This window comes from Oryzias latipes, chromosome 10, assembly GCF_053564925.1.
Source record: "Oryzias latipes strain Hd-rR chromosome 10, Olatipes_Hd-rR_3.1".
In the NCBI taxonomy this organism is placed as follows: Eukaryota; Metazoa; Chordata; class Actinopteri; order Beloniformes; family Adrianichthyidae; genus Oryzias; species Oryzias latipes.
In genome coordinates this window covers 8,813,203-8,830,184 of record NC_136246.1, presented here as the reverse complement: position 1 = coordinate 8,830,184, position 16,982 = coordinate 8,813,203, and the positions used below count along the sequence as shown (strand labels likewise).

The following is a 16,982-nucleotide window of genomic DNA, read 5'->3' as shown; positions in this document are numbered from 1 at the left end:
AAGAAGAATTTATAAACTAGTTTTGAGACTTTTTTACCTAAAAAATAGTGCTTGAAATGAGTATTTTACTACTAATTTTGAGTTGTTTCTCTCTTTCTAAAAGCCAAGATATTTTTTCTTATTTTAAGATATCTTATCAAGTGAAATTATCTTACCCCACTGGCAGATAATTTCACTTGTTTTAAGACAATATAATCTAAAAATAAGTCTAAATTTCTTGTATTTAGACAGTCAATTTTTGCAGTGTTGGTATGAAACGAAAGACTCAATTAGTTAAAATTAGGCCTTATCGCGATATCTATGTGGAACACGCATATCGCAAAAGTCTGCGAAAATTGCAATAAATGCTTACCTTAAATGTGCTAAAACAATCTTATGGCAGCTTGAAGTATTTAACAAATGAGCATTTATGCATTTGACCAATCAGATGAACACTTTCAAGATGTTGACCAATCGGATGGAGCTCTTTTATTTATTTTGGAACTCATCTATGGTAGATGCTCGCCTTCCATGTAGATGAGGGTCATTTGGAGTATAATTCAAGTTCTTTTTTACCCTTATTTAAATTAAACTATTGCAGTGAAATGGAAATTATGCTTTTGGTTGTTTAGCTTAATTCATGTACTGCAAGTTTTATCAATGCAATTTTGATCACTAATATCAATATCACATATCGTGAGGTTTCCTCATATCCTGCAGCCCTAGTTGATATGCTACGGGAGATAAAGATGGATAGGTCACACACTAACACTGAAGTCCCCCCCCCCTCCCTCCCTCACAGTCACTCTGGATTACAGATCACTGCCTCTGGACCACATAGAGTGTTGCACAGACCAGAAACGGCAGGTAGTGGTGGGCTTTGGGGTGGAGGAGGAGAAGCAGTGGGGAAAAGACATGGAGAGGAGGTAAAAAAAAAAAAAATGATTTAGGAGTAATGGGAGCCCGTAAAGTCGGGGTGCCCAGCGGCATTAAGGGACCAAATCTAATCTGCTAATGGAGAGGGTGGGCGTGGACTAAAGGGGGGGAGTATAGAAAGAAGGAGGAATAAAAGGAGAAGAAGATGATGAGGTACAGACAGGATGGCAGACACAGGAGGAATAAGAGAAGAAGATGGAGGGATGGATGGAGGGCAGCAAGGACAAAGAAGAAGATTTGAGTGAAAGGGAATGAGATTAGAAAAAAAGACAATCCAAAAAAGAGAAAAGAAAAGGGAAACAGAGAAGAACTGAAATAAAGGAGCAATCCAGAAAAAAAAGACCAGACAACAGAGGTAAAAGTTTAGATAAGGATGCAGAACAACGTCCAAAAGAGCAACAAATATGAGGCTAAACTAGAACCAAGGCAGAAGTAAGGAGAAGCATTCCCAGTGGTCTTTTAATTATGAATATCATTATTTTTAGCCAAAGTCATTTTCTGTTTTTTGCAGAGCAGCAGGAGTTCATTCCAAGGTCATCTCTGAGTTGTGGGCGGAACAGTTGGTATGGGGTAAGCCCGCCCCCACTTTCCATCACCCATGTGTTTACAACCTCTCCCACTAGCTTACTATCCCCTCAATCTAACATCACAATAGTGTGTGCATCTAGTCAATTGCATCAGAATGGATCGGAGCAGGGAGCTTGTGACCCCCCCAGCGTGTCACATACATGATCTCATTCAAACGGCGTTTTCTTTGACTGCTCCTGATTCGCGACAATTTGAATAAAGACCCAATTTGGATCTCTTTATATTTGTCCTCCGTCTTCAGAAAAATGCCACAAGAACTTGTTAAAAACACACTTTTCTTTCGAGTGGGTCTTTGGAAAAAAAAATGACAAAAAAAATGAAGACCAGCAATTTAAAGTAAAGATGGAAGGAAAAAGTTAGGCGTGGGTTAAAGAAATAACCCGAGGTAGAGCACTGGAAGGACAAGACCCATGAGAGCACAATCAGCGCATGTTGTCATCATGGTGCACAAATGCTTCCCTCCACACACACTCACACACACACACACACTCCATGCTAATGTACGACAAAACAAACAGCCACATTGTGCTGATTGTTACTTTCCCTGTCACGCACACACAGACATGCTCCTGCACACCCACACTCTGGGCAGAAGGTAACTATTGAGAAGTAATTGCCTCAGACTGTTAATGCTTTCCAGGATGAAGCTACAGCGGGCTGCACAAGGGATAATCCTGAAGCATTACATTTTTACCTCAGGAACACACGGAGAATCACTTCACACTTACCCCAAAGACAAATGAGGGAAACTGAAACCTCTTTTGGTTTCATTTGACATTTTTTACTGCTTGTTTTGATTTTCCCTGAGAGCTACCGAGGGCTTCTTTGGACGAAATATTGAAGCAAAGCTCCATGCAAAGTGCTTGGGTAAAACAGCAAATGAGGACATAGTGGGGGAAAAAAACAAATCTTTGGAGCAAATTTCATGATTGGGAGATAAACTTGGGGAAAATAATAAAAAATACTCTATTCTGCAGTGTAAATCTTAACAGCAGTTTGTGCCATATCGACTTCATTCCAGAGAAGGCTGTTGGCTCCGCCTGCTTTCTATCTTCCTTAACATCCTTTGCAGCTCTTTTAGTGCCTCTGAGGGCTTTCCAGGTCATCTCAGACATTAGAGAACTCTTTCTGGCGTCTGAAAATCCTTAGATGCCAAGTCGCTGGAACTACACCTTTTCGGATGGACAAGACGCAACTTTTCATCACAGCCTCCCTGTAACAACACAGCTTCACTCTCAGCGTTTCAAATCATCCAGCCTTGATCTAAAATACGACTCTACCTTCAATAAAAAGGAGATGTTTGCAAACATTCAATCACAGTTTCATTATTTAGTCCTTTTAAACCCAAATATGAAAGCCCTACTCTCAATCACCTGTACTTGGGGTTGTACGGGGGAACAGGGGTGTGTCTGGCAGTGTGTTTGAGGCTCAGACATCAGGAAACTGGAGCGTACCATTGTTGTGCACTGGGTAAGTGTTTTGTGAAGTATTTGTAAGGATTATGTAAGCTGTAAGCACTTATGACAGACGGGTGACGTTGTCGTACGGTGCCCTCACACCACATTCTAGTCGTTAGCTACATACATTTTGTACATTTTCCACGTATGATATTTCATTTTTCTCAATGCATGCGTGATATAGTTAATTCACACAGATGTCCGTCGACGGTTTCGACCGATGGATCTTTACGTGAATTCGGTTTTGAGCTGTATATCCTTAGTCAGCTGAGAATTATGCATTCTATGCGTATTTATACTTAGTTTATACGCAATTGTTACGTAAATCTTACGAAATTGTGCTGATTTTTGCGAGTTGCATCTGCAAATTTGTGGCTTTCCACGGTGGTTCCAAGTATGTCTAACAGATTTTTCACACATGTACCTCCGATACATGACTTTTATATCACGTAAAAATTATGTAATTGCCGGACGGATTACTAATGAATTGCCTGTAAACAGTGCAATAATCACGTACGATTCTACGTGTTCTACGCTGATTTAGGTGTTCTTAGCGTGGTTTATTTGAACTTCTTCCATGGTTAAGCGTGGTTCATTCGTGATACATCACACCCTTTTCTCACTTTTTCGTTTGTGACGAATTTTTATATGTACTTAGTGGCTGTGTGACACCAATTTGTGACTTCACTTTATTTTTAATTGTTTTTCATGATTGTTTGAGTTTGTGATTATAGCTTAGTTTGAAAGGAAACTTCAAATACTAAAGTCACACAGGGGGTTTGAGATCTGCAGAGACCTCGACGATTTGCCAGGGGGAACAAAAACGGAGCCCCGCTGCGCCACAGCTCCACCGGCGTGACAGTAAACAGGACTCCAGCTCTGCAAATCGCTGTTACTAGGCTACAACGTCAACACACGACAGGCATTTCAGGAGGCCAAAGGATACGAGCACTGATGTTTTATTATACTACCGTCAGACGCTCCAGTGGGATTTTTCTTTTTTAAAGGATTTTCTCAAAGGAGCTTCAATGCAAACACATTAAATATATCTGTAATTACTACTTTGGCAGTGATTTCCTACAGAAGAAAATGCAAACCTCCCCTCAAAGTGCAGTCAGCCAATCCCCAAGAGAGGAGATAAGTGGGTCCACAATTCATATTAGAGGGAATCTGACGACTATAGAGGCGGTGATGCTGAACAGCAGCAGGATACGGTTTTGAGCTTTAAAGTGCAGTGAACAGTCCCAGGCTGGCAAAGGAAAACACGAATCCAACCAACCGCTGCAGTTCAGAATGTTGCACCAATTGACAGGGATGCTCTGGAGTTCCTCATGGGTTTATCAAGTAATCTGCGGTCATAAGGCATGCGTGCCCCGGCCTCCTGTTGCTCATAAGCACACTGCTCGTTGAGGAGAGAAGCCGTTCATGTTTTTACTGCTATATGAAATGGCGTTCATTTAGGGGGTTCAAAATAAGGAGACAAGAATAGCAGAAAAAAAAACAAAACAGAAATAGCAGGAAAGTTTTCAGGACAGTAGATGGAGCTGTGAGGCTTCTCTGATTGGCTCAACTGGAGCCCTCCGCCGGCCCGTCAGCATCAGTGTCTGCACATCAGTCACACTCATCAGTCAACTTGGCGTTTCTGAGAGCATCCTCTTTACACAGTTGCCCCGCAAAGTTACATTTTCAAAGATGATGGATCACTCTTCCCGTGCTGGCGAGCCTCCAAAGCAAAGTGTGTGGATAAGCCGCTTCAGAGGATGACAAAGTTAAAGAGCTTCCATAAAAGAGACATGATGCTGTAAGACTAGATCTATAATATCCAAGAGTTGTTGTTGTCTTTTACATTTGGTTTGTTTCTCTTGCATGAAAATATTTGCTGTGGATTAAATGAACAAATGAAGTCGTGAACTAATGTTAAAGTTTGGAGACAGAAACTGAAAGAACAAAATGAGGATGTCAGCCTTACACTTTCCTCACACCTGTTGAGTGTCTTCTCACTCTGCCCTCTCCTTGTCAATCCATCCAGCTGTCTGTCCTCCGTCCACAATTTAGAAAAGGCGGATTATCAGTGGGATCTAGTGAGTCATCACTGCCATGAAAATTGTGTTTTTAACATGCTTTTGTGGCATTCTTCTAATGATGGAGGACATATATGAAGAAAATTAGGCTTAAAATTGATCATTTTCCACCACCAATAGTCCTGCTGACAACCCAGATTTGAATTTCGAATGAACTCCTGCCGCTCTGCAGAAACTATGTCCTAGAAAATGACAGCATTTTTTTAATTTTTTTATTTTGACTAAAAACCCAGCATAATCATTATTAAAAGACCACTGGGAACACTTTGAAAATGGATCAAAAGATGATCGGAGTGGGACTTTAACAAAGTTGATAAGCTTCCAGCAGGGGAGCTCATTGTTTGAGTGAAAAGCTGTCACTCTTCCTTGCAGACTAATTCGCCTGCATGCATTTTGTACTTTTTTGTGGGTGATCATGCTGTTTGTTGAACCTTCTGCGTGTAATTCTTCGCTGCAATTCTATGTTTGCTATGCTTTTGTGCGTTAGTGAACAGACTGTTTCACTGTCTGTGTCAGCACGTCTGTGTGTTTTTCATTTCCTCCTTGCAGAGATTAGGGGCAGAAGAAGAGCAGCATTATCAGGCGGCTGGAAATGAGATCTCAGCTGGGGGACTATGCCTTTCCTTTCATCCCTTCTTTCACACCTTTCTTCTCTCTGGCTGATCTTTCACTACGTCTTCCACTCATTTTTACATCTACCCCACAATCTTATTCTGTTCTCCTTCCTTTACAGAAAAAAAAAAAAATACAATAGCCGTCCCTTTAATCAGTTCAGAATCGTTATTTATCCACAGCGGATCTTCAATATTCTCGCTGTAATCCATCTCTCTGGTGAAAGATTCTTAAGATAAAATGTGACAAAAGTAATTAGTGATGCTGACCATTATAAGAGTGCAAAGCCAAGAGATGAAGGCAGCTTTAGGATAGACCTTTGTGTATCCAAAAGTCTGAAAACGCGACAGTTTTACAGACGATGAGGGAGATGTTTAGAGGGACATGCAGTTTGGTTTTAGTGAAAACAGCTTTTGGTTTGAAGGGACTCCTAAAGTGTTCTGTCCGATTTTTTTTGCAAGGCCGTTTACATTTCCAATTAAATGTGAACTTTTGTGATCTCCTGTGTGACCGTGAAATGTCCCAGAAGTGACCCGCATGCGCAGAAGAGTACTTAACAGGGAACGACGTCACTCGTCAACAGTGTTGTCAACAACGGAGCTCTTTTTGCATTACTAAATTTATTTTCCTGAAGGAGCCAGCACAATTACAATCTTCTCATTTTAAGAAGGCATTGGAGCCACTGTTGTGAAACGGGGATGTGTATGTGCTGGGGCCGTGCATGTGTGTGTAAGAGAGAGGAGAGAGCACATGCAGCGCAGTATTCCCTACTGCGCTGCACGTGCTCTCTCCTCTCAGAGGGGCAGTGAGAGGGGCAGTGGGGGCACGCATTCATGTTGTGTGTTACGGAGGAAGGAGAACGATAATAAAAGAAGGTTTCCCCCAGAAACCTATTTATTCTTTATTAACCCGCTCTGGAGAATCTGAGGGTCCGAATGGGGAAGTGAAACCCAAAGGAGGATCCGTCTTCTGTCCCCCGCGCTTCTGACCACGGTCGGAAAGGGGAAAAAAAGTTATCTCTGGAAAGGTTCAACACCACGCTCGGCCATTTCACTGGAAATGTTTTCAAAAACCGCCCGGCTGTGATAAGATCGATTGAGTTTGGCCTGAATAGAGCTGTCACCCCAAATATGAATCCAATCGGTGACCTCACTTCCCTTCCACTGACTGGTCTCAGCAGCATCGTCCCCCATGGTTGATGTTCATGTTTTCGCCTACTTCAACGCAGAATTATGACCTTTGTAGCGTATCGATGACGTACTGGTCGGATTCATGTGGCCTGGCCGGTCAGACGGAGGTCGCATTTGAAAAGATCGGATACGTTTCGGATTCAGGACCACATACCCAAGTGGCCTGGGTCGCATTTGAAAACATCAGATCTGTGTTGTTCAGACTGTCATGAAAAGATCAGATACAGGCCGCATAGGGACAAAAAAATCGGGATTGGGTCGTTTCAGCCTGCGGTGTGAACGTAGCCTTTGTGACCAGGTTACTGTCTTCTTACTGAAAGAAACTAGAGTAGAACCAGAGAACAGTATTGGTGAAAAGACCTCTTATTGAGGAAAAGGTTGAAACTATGGGCCGCGGTGCACAGGTAGAGAAGATTGCAAATTCGGTTGCTGCCTTGCACATGTGTCAAAGTGTCCTTGGGTAAGACACTGAACCCCACATTGCTCTCTGTGGTTACAGGCTGGCGCCAGCGTTAAGATACGTTCACACCCAATAAGATTTGAGCGTCAGAGGCTTCTAGTTTCAATGTTAGGTGAATGTACAGATGCAATCAGAGAATTCATTATGAACACTGGATGGGGCCCGCTGGGCTGGCAGCAGCGCATTTCGGGCGTGGCAGCGCATCCAGAGTTCAAATATCTGAATTTTGATGAAGATAATGTGTCGTGTCAACCAATCAGGGACTCAGCTTTGGCTTGTGATGTGTTTATGATATAATCAGCAGGTGGAGACCAAAACCAACATGGAGAGGAAGCTGATTGTACCCCTCCTTTACTTTTTCTTTCTTTTTTCTCTGAAAACATTAATAAAAAAAGATCTTGCAATTGTATTCCTAATCTTATGTGTCTCGCCTCTGACTACTGCAGGACAGCAAGTCATCAACCTAACGCCGTCATTCAGATGCAGCTGAACTCTGATCTCTCATCATCATCCGTGTCTTCCATGCATTGTAAACAAGATATACAGTTATACTTCCATGTAGTGATGGGGCTAAAGTCTTTGGACAGTAGCTCCTCCAACACGCGGCAGGAGTGTCTAGTTTATGAACATATTCTTGGACGAAGCATCGAGCAGCCAATGAACATAGCATAAGACAGTGGCGCCGCGGTCAGTGTGTGAATGGGTGAACTGGACTTTAACTGTAAAGCGCTTTTGGTTTTCAAGGAAGGTAGAAACACACCATAACAATATACAACATTTACTGATGGGGAGGGATTCAGTTCTATTAAATCAGATTTGCCACCTTTCTTATTGACGCAGTATCTGTTATTGGTTAAACATAGCGGCATCATGAACCACAAAACGTTACATATGAGCCATTCATGCGAAGGAGCCGAACAAACAATAAACACGTCTTAAAAAGCTTGAACAACAATTTTTTTCACCCAGTTTTCCCAAGTCAAGCAATGATGTAAAACTGCCACTGTTGTGGTCATTCTGATAAAAATACTGGAAGGTAAACAACAAACAAACCTAAAGGCTGTATTGCAGAAATGTATGATAGATACAGGACCTTTTCTTTTATATAAATGTTTTATCTTTTTTATGTATACATATTCCTTTTTTTCTTTAACTTTACTTCTCTTGTTCAAATAATGTAAAAGGAGCAGAAAAACAAGTTACTTCTTTGTTTTCCCTTTCATTTTCTTAGTGAAAAAATTGCACAAGATTTTTTTTGCTTATGTTGTTGTGGAAATGAAAAGAAATAAGGCAAAAAATAAAATACAACTTGAATATGTATTTTATCAAATCTGGCCTAGATTCAAACAGAACTGGCAGATGTTTTAGACAAATAAACTATACTTGTTCCACTCATCTTTAAGATGTAATTCTATAGTCAAAATGTCTGTGTGTGTGTCTGCATATGTGTGTGTGTGTGTGTGAGGGTCAGTGTCAACTCTACAGGGTATTTTCAGGAAATGGTAGCCACACTAAGTTTATTATCTCCCAGGCTCAATTAAATCAGCGAGAGTGAAACATGTAGAGCAGACCGCCATTTCCTGAGACCTCAAACACACATTCATGCAAACACACATGCTTTTATCTTGGCCCAGACTAGCACATGTGACCGCCGGGACACAAAAAGGAAATCCTTCTTGTAGCCCACAGACAGAGAGGCCCAATGACGGTCGCACCTGGCAGCACCAACGTGCTAACATGTTTTTTTTTTTTTTAACGCTATTGAACACAAATTTCTAAAGCGAATAATTCCAGGAATAGAATTCCTTTCCGGAATTCTGTGTCATCAGAAACCAAACATTAGAAGTTTTACCGGCTCCCTTGAAGTTCTGAAAGAGAACTATAGTAAAATATAATAATCCACAGATGTTCTAATCCTCCCGCTTCACAGAGACACACTCTGATGAAAACTGTTTTTAACATCATCTTGTGCCATTTTTCTGATGATGGAGGACAAATATGAAAAAAATTAAGATTAAAATTGCATTTGTTTGTTTTTTTGTTATTCAAATTGTGAATCAAGAGCAGATAAAAAAAAGAATTGTTGTAAAAAAGATCGTATTTGTTAGATTGAAAATATGTTGGGCGGGCTACAAGCTCCATCCTGATGCATCCACTAACAGACCAATAGATCCACGAACGTCTCTGTTTTCCTCATCTGAGCTGGAATCCAGATCTAAATTGTACGGCTGGATAGCTCTGATATTTCTCGCCATTGATGTTTCACCCGTTAATGTTAGGTTGGGGTTGTGAGGGGCTGTAAGCTGGTGTGTTAGCTTGTAAACAGAGGAATGATGGGAAATGGGGGACACAACTCAAAGAGGAATTTCTAACTTAGAACAATATAGTTTAGACCAAAATCAGTAAATACAATGATTTTTTAGGTAATAAAGAAAAATCAATCCAACAAATTTTTTCTTAATTTTTAATCTGTTTAAATTCATAGTGGAACCAAACAAACAACACATTAATGTTGGTAAAAATCGAAAATCTTACAAGGAATTTTTGATGTGCTTTTAGCTCTTTGTTCTCTTTGTTTTCCTCTCTTTACTTCTATTCCTTCTTTTTTTCCATCTCATGATTCCTTTTTTCCATGCAGTCATTTCTTCTCACATTAGCGGGACGTCGCTGTCGTCCTATAGATCGTCGCATGTCTGAAAAGAACAACCGTTTTATCTCTCCCCTGCAGCGCTGCAACCGCAAACGACACTCTACAGAAAGCGCTCGATAGGCTTTAAGTTCTGCTACGTTCCCAACAACATGTGTTTGCGTTACAGCTGGTAACATGGGACACAGGAAGAAGGTACGAGGCTGCTGAAATGACGTGTGGCGCCGCTGGCCGCAGACACTAATCAGCAACATGATCCTGGTGTCAAGTCTCAGTGGAGAGAAAGAAATACGGGGTATGAAGCACACAGAAAGCAGATCTGAGCAGCCTTATTTATTTTAACCCTTGTGCTATCTTGTGGGGTCCAACGTTAACATTGGGAGTTGGGTCATCTAGACCCACTAGACAGTGCGCTGAACCTTTTTTCTTCAATGATTTGTGATCTTCACTGGTGTCCATGGATTACATGAAATCTTTCCACCTTTATCCATCTTTGTCATGGTATGGATAACACGTCAATGTAAGGGTGGGGTCATCTGGACCCCACAAGATAGCACTATAACAAATAACTGTAGAAGGGTAGAAAATACGTGCAAAAGAAGAGATTTGTCGAACGATTGTATAACACGGCATTCATAAATCCTCCATTCTAAATATAAATTAGTATTAAATGGCACGTTTGAATAGGTTAATTGGATGACTGGAATTAGAGCACATTACGTGGGAGGCTTTATGAAAGCCCATTTTCAAACTCCCCAAACATCATTTACGTGGAATGGCAGATTGGCGGACCGCCCGCTCTGATGAAGAACGACACAGTTTCAGGGACGAGGTGGGTTGTTTAATTCAATGAAATCTGCCCTTTTTAAAGAGATTATTCATGAAATGTGGCGAGCAAGTCACCCACCGCGGATGCTGAAAGTGGCCCAACACAATAGTAAGCACCACCGAGGGACAAATGTGGAGCTTAAGAGGGCCAGCTGCAAGCACATGACCACAAAATTAATTTCCTTGCACTGGAGACGCAGTGTTTCTCTTTTTTATTTAAAGTGTGGGCGTCCTCTGGGGCCGATTAAACACTCAGTGTCACTTACGGGGAGGTTGGGGGGGTTAAGTGGACCAGCCGAACATAAGACTGACAGAGTTAGAAAATTGCCACGATGACAAACTGCCGCTGAGCTGGTCCGAGCCTCACGGCACCTTGTGACACGTTGAGCTGAGCGTGTTGTCCGCATTGCTAAAACACACACATGCTTAAAAACTAAAACTAAAAGTGCTCCCAGGCCAAAGAGGCCCGACCGGGTAAGCAGGCTTCATCCGAGGTGACCTCAGCGATGGCGTGATTTATGCCTTGTGCTGCAGATTCAAACAAACGGGTGCGACGTGGTCAGCCCCGTGAGGAAGACCAGAAAAAAAATAAAGGAGAGGAGGAATAGAACAATGCACACAATGCAGAGGGAAAGAGATACAACGAGGCAGGAGGAGGAGAGAGGAATGTGGAGAAAGAATAATTGGAATATGAAAGGATGAAAAGAAGAGGGGAGGCTATACCTGCATTTTATAAATAGGTGAATGACCTTCGTTGTGTTTATATAGTACAGACTGCACACATGCATGTATTGGGAATGTCCTACTATGGAGTTCAACAGAAAAGATACAAAATACACTGCCCACACAAAGATGCACACGGAGGATCTCCAGTAGGGGACACCCCTTCCTGTCCACATTCACTCTGTTCACAAAGGGAATGTCTTTGTGCCTGTTAGTGTACAACCACGTCTGAGCTCAGGCCTGCAGTCAACACACTCACAGAAAGAGTGCATGCTAAGCATTGTATGCAAAACTGGCTATGAGGCCCCCTGGTGACCCCTCCCCCCTCATGTTCCAAACAGGAAATACCTACTGGTTCTAAGAAGCCAAAATCCCAGAGACTTCTTTTGAGAAATAAACAGATGTTTATCAGTCATTAGTATAGGCCGCGTTTTTTTTCATAGTTTGGCCAGGGGTGCAACCTATACCCTTTTTTATATAAATAGCAACAACCACTAGAGGCACTGTAGGTGTGTAGACGTACTTACTACTGACAGAAACACAGAAAAAGAAGAAGCGCTGCTCAGTTTTATGCCAGCCTTGGTGGAGTTATTCCAAAGCAACACAGACAATGAAGAATTCAGTGGATTTAGTGATTTAAAGAGATCCAAAAAAGTTTAATTAACATGTTGGCATGTTCTCTATGATATGGTTATCAGAATAATTGCTCATTTGTTGTGTGAATAAACTAGATTCCTTCTACGTTTCACAAAGCTAGATAAGCATGAATGTGTTTTGGTAGTGAAGTGTGTAAAAATATTCAGTCTACTATTTTTTTTTTTATTATTTGCCTTTCAGGATGAAATGTCCCTCATTGTTCCTGTATTTTAAATAAATAACTTTCTCTCAAAAGTGTGACCTGTACATGTTTTTTTTCTTGCTTGTTATGCATTTGTTTGGGCTGATGGAACTTATACTCCAGAGCGACTTATAGTGCGGAAAACATGATACATTTGTCAGAATAACCATGCTTGCTCTGCTACCTTTTCTTTAACATGTTCTTGCTGAGGCTGTTGTTTTTTCATGGTATTTTTTTTTCTTCATTCCAAATGATTCAGTTTATAAATTGACCAAAAGGGAAAACAAATTAAATTGGAGCTCAATTTGGATCTTTGTGAGAGAACGAACAGGGCTTTAACCCATTTGGTCATCGTGGTACAGGTGCAGTCTTCTTGTGGTTTCTGATGTCCAGCTTTTGAGTTCTTGCTATGGCGTGACAACAGCATGCCTTAGGTATTTTCTTTTTCCGACCTGGTGGTATAATTGTGCTTTTAGACTAGACAGGTTTGAGGATGCTGTGAAAAAGCGAGAAGAGTAAAATCTCCTCTCCACATCTGTGATTTGTGAGTGTATAATTCCTTTGTCTTGATCTTTTTTTTTAAATTCTAAATTGTGTTATTTGGGTGAAACTGTTTTTCTTTGTGTTTTGATTTTTCCTCACGTCTCAATAAAAGTAGGTGGTGCCTGCTGAACCCCACGTCCAACCTTTGATTGACAGATCGACAGCCCTCTTTCAAGTAGTAGGGGTGTGCTGTCTGCTCAGCTGTTGGACAGCAAAAGTTTAAAAAACAAAAAAGTAGCAGGGGTGTAGATTTCCAACAAGCTCACTCCTGATTGGCAAGAGTAGTTGCCATAGAAACAATGACTCAGACCAACTCGGACCAATTCCTGCTTACTGACATCATGTAACCCTTGTGCTATCCTAGGCACTTTAACATTGGGAGTTGGGTCATCTAGACCCACTAGACAGTGCTCTGAACCTTTTTTCTTCAATGATTTGTGATCCTCACTGGTGTCCATGGATTCCATGAAATCTTTCCACCTTTATCAACTTTTGTCATGGTAGGGAGAACACGTCAATGTAAAGATGGGGTCATCTGGACCCCATAGGATAGCACATCTCCAACATCAATTGCATGAAAAAAACTGCCACTGTATTGACCTTTTTTGATTGGAGCTGGAAGAAAGCCATTTTCTTTGGGTGAGGTCACACTCACTCAGTCCAGTTCTCATATACAGCCAATACCAAGGATTGATTGTGGTCTAAGAAAACCTCAGTGTCTCAATGTATGAACAATTTAGAGTAAAAAAGAAAATGTTGATTGAGAATAAATTGTTGTGGAGTTCTCAAAAAACATGTAAATCCATGTGGCACATGAACCATGCATGATTATTGCGCTTTTAATATGCAATTCATTAGTGATGCGTGCGTCAATAACGTAATTTTAACATGATTTGTGCGCCGTTTAAGAGATATAAAAGTTTTACAACGGTGGTCCATCTGTGACAAGTCCATTTGACATACGTAAAACGGTCGTGAACATCTCGCAAAAAAAACACAGATTTCCCTAAGATCTACTTAATAACTGCATACAAACTACATAAAATACATGTAAAATGCGTAATTCTGAAATTTTAAACAGCTCAAAACTGAATTCAGGCAAAGATGAAACCCTCAACGGCGATCCGCACACATTGAGAAACGATAAACTCAAGAAGCATTTATGAATTCCGTGTATCACGCGTGGATCACAAAAGATCGAAATTTCATACGTTGCTGTGTGACACGGCCTTCAGCAACCTGGTTCCAGTTTGGATCACCACAAAAATACAATATTATAGATGAAAAAGGTTTAGTTGGTTAATCCACAGTCGGCTAAACGATGTGAAAAGTTGTGAAAACCAAATATTCTGATTCCAACTTACGACTAGAAGGAAATCATAGAAGATTTATTTTAATATTTCATGAGAGCAAAAGCAGCAACATTTCCTAGATGATAAATTAAATCCAGGTGTCATTTTCTCCAGGCCTTACTTCACTCCTTTAAAGACTGGAAGCCAAACTATTACATGTTTGGAGACTTTAGGTTTGAAAGTTTGTCACTTTTCCACTGTTAAAATAGTTTTCTGGTTTGTATCATAATGATAACAGCTTCCTTCTGTGGTTTCAGCCTAATTTAAAAATAATCAGAGAAACGTTTCCTTTGTTGTTTCTTTTATGGTTGGCAACATGATTTGGAAGAACGTAGATTCTGAGAAAACTGGAAAATCGCTTACTGTTGGACATCCATAAATCTTCATATTTTAGGTTTTGTAAATGTTCATTATTTTAAAGTCATATTTTAACAAGTTTGGCAGTCGTCTCGCAGTGTGCCAGTAACGCAGCAATCAAAGCCCAAACGCAGCCGCCGCAGTGTTCCTTAAAGACGTGAATGCATGTGTGGCTACTGATGTAAGTGAGCCTCAGGACACTTTCTCACACAAACACACTGACCAAACTACAGCAACTCACTTATTAAAATGGCTCATTTCACCAGAACCTCAAGCCGGCACACACACTGCTAGTATACCAGCCTTCAGCTCAATTCATTTCATTACGTTGCGTAAAGTCTTGAGTAGTTCTCGCTTTAGGATGAAGAAGAACTCAGAAAAAAAAGACTAAAACAGTGTTATTCAGTCTTACTCTGAAAAAAAAATGTAACGTTTTGGAATTTCCTTTTGCTAAAAACTGTTAAAATGTCCTCGAATCACATGAATACAAAGAAGTTTTTTTTTTTTCTTAAGTGTTTCAGTTGGTGGTAGAATTTTTGATGCCAAAATTTTGCACCCTATTTTGAAGGAAGGAAGATAAATTCGATGAAGGTCAATATTTCTGGAACTCCTAAGCAGTGTTCCTGGATTGCATGTCTTTGAACAGGAGCTGTGTTTTATCAATAAGACAGAAACGGAACAGAGGTATGCAGGGACTACAGACAGCAATATAAAGCAGAAGACCTGAAATAAAGGGATGTTTAAAGGAAAAATTCAAATGAAAAACCTAACTCAGAAACCTCCATCTGCCTTAGCTTACAAAGATGCAAAAGGTATTGATGTAAAAACGCAGCCAAAACTAGTTCTGAATTAAATTATTGTTGTTAAAATCTCTGCTATAAAAAAATAAAATAAAATAAAAAACAGAAATTTTTAGTTTGTGCAACACTAAAAAAAATATCTCAACACAAAAATAGAAATAATACATATATTTTATTACAAAGTTGTATTTTTCTTCTCAATCAATATCTCATATAAGCTGTTTCTATTGACTATGAAATTGCACCAGTTGGATTTGCGATCATTTGTTCGCTTAATGGAAACACGACAATTAAAAAAAAAACTTGCATTTATTGAAAAAAGGGTTTTTTGAAGCATATCCAAGTTGAGATATTTTGCAAAACTAGAATGGAAAAACTTTTTTTTTTAATTAAATGAGTCACGTGACCAACAACTGGTTGGCGATGAGCTTCTTGGAAGGAACTGGCTGCCTTGGGCACTGCACAGCGGATGCCACAAGAGGTCCCACAGCATCACACAACTCATCAAAAGTTGCTCCTCTGTAAAATCACCAACCACTATTTTTCAAAATGTCTTCATCCATAGCCACTCCCACATGTAAGGAGCTTGCCGCTTCGTGGCCTGATTAAGACACCAGCGTCTCCTTTGATAGATGACTAGCGATAGTGCCCTGGCAGAAATCTCAATGTATCTGCTGTAAATCAAAGTATTGTTCACATCCGTACCCCATGTTTATGAATAACTTGAGTTGGTTTGTGTTTATTGACATAATTATGATAGAATGGAAAAAGTGTGGTGTGTAAAACACCTTAAAACTCTTAATAATAATTTCAAAACCTCCATATATGACAAATTGTTGATGAAACTTAATCTGTAGGAAACCTTAAAGCTTGACAATTTAAAATATTTTTGCAGTACATGCTAAAAAATAATTTTAAGAAATGCAAGACGCTGATACTTTGTTGACCTTTAAAGCTTTTTAAAGTAAAACAAAAGACAAGAAAATCATCAGAATTTGAAAGTCAGCTGTTTGATTGGATCAAAAACCTTTTTCCTTATACCTCCCTGTCTCAAATTGGGGCTGACACCTTTATGGGTTAGGGTTATGATACACATATGGCTGAGATGAGCCAGTCCAAAAGCCACAATCTAGGAGGACAAACATAACCACCAATCATCTCCAGCTTATTAAGCTGACAGTACTATCACAAATGGAAATATGCCAAACAAACAAGCACGTTTTGGCACAAAAAGAGGCTTTTTGGGCATTTTTAGTTGTCCTTTAAGTTTTATTTTTTTTTACTTTTTCGATCATTTTATACAAGACATGATCAAGTTACTCAGCTCGTCCGGACTGTTCAGCCTGCCACAATCAAAACCTAAAGGAGCCTTGAAGACCTCGCCCAAACAGCTCAAACCTAAGTGGTTCGTATGTCTCCAGTTATGCTGAATCACTTCAGGTATTTGCTGGTGAGCGTTTCACCTCCTGCACATGTATGGCTTCCACTGAGCGCCATGAATGACACCTGTGAGACAAGTGTTACAGTGGCATGGTAAAAGTCAGGTTAGCACATGTTCAAATAGGTGCTGACACCTTAGTTATCCCCCCAC

General features: G+C 40.3%; 1 protein-coding gene across 1 annotated transcript in view; it reads right to left on the bottom strand.

Moving 5' to 3' along the window:
* Positions 1-16,982, bottom strand: part of slit3 (slit homolog 3 (Drosophila)) — a 316,135-nt gene that overhangs the window by 162,168 nt on the left and 136,985 nt on the right. The gene's annotated exons all lie outside the window — the stretch shown is intronic.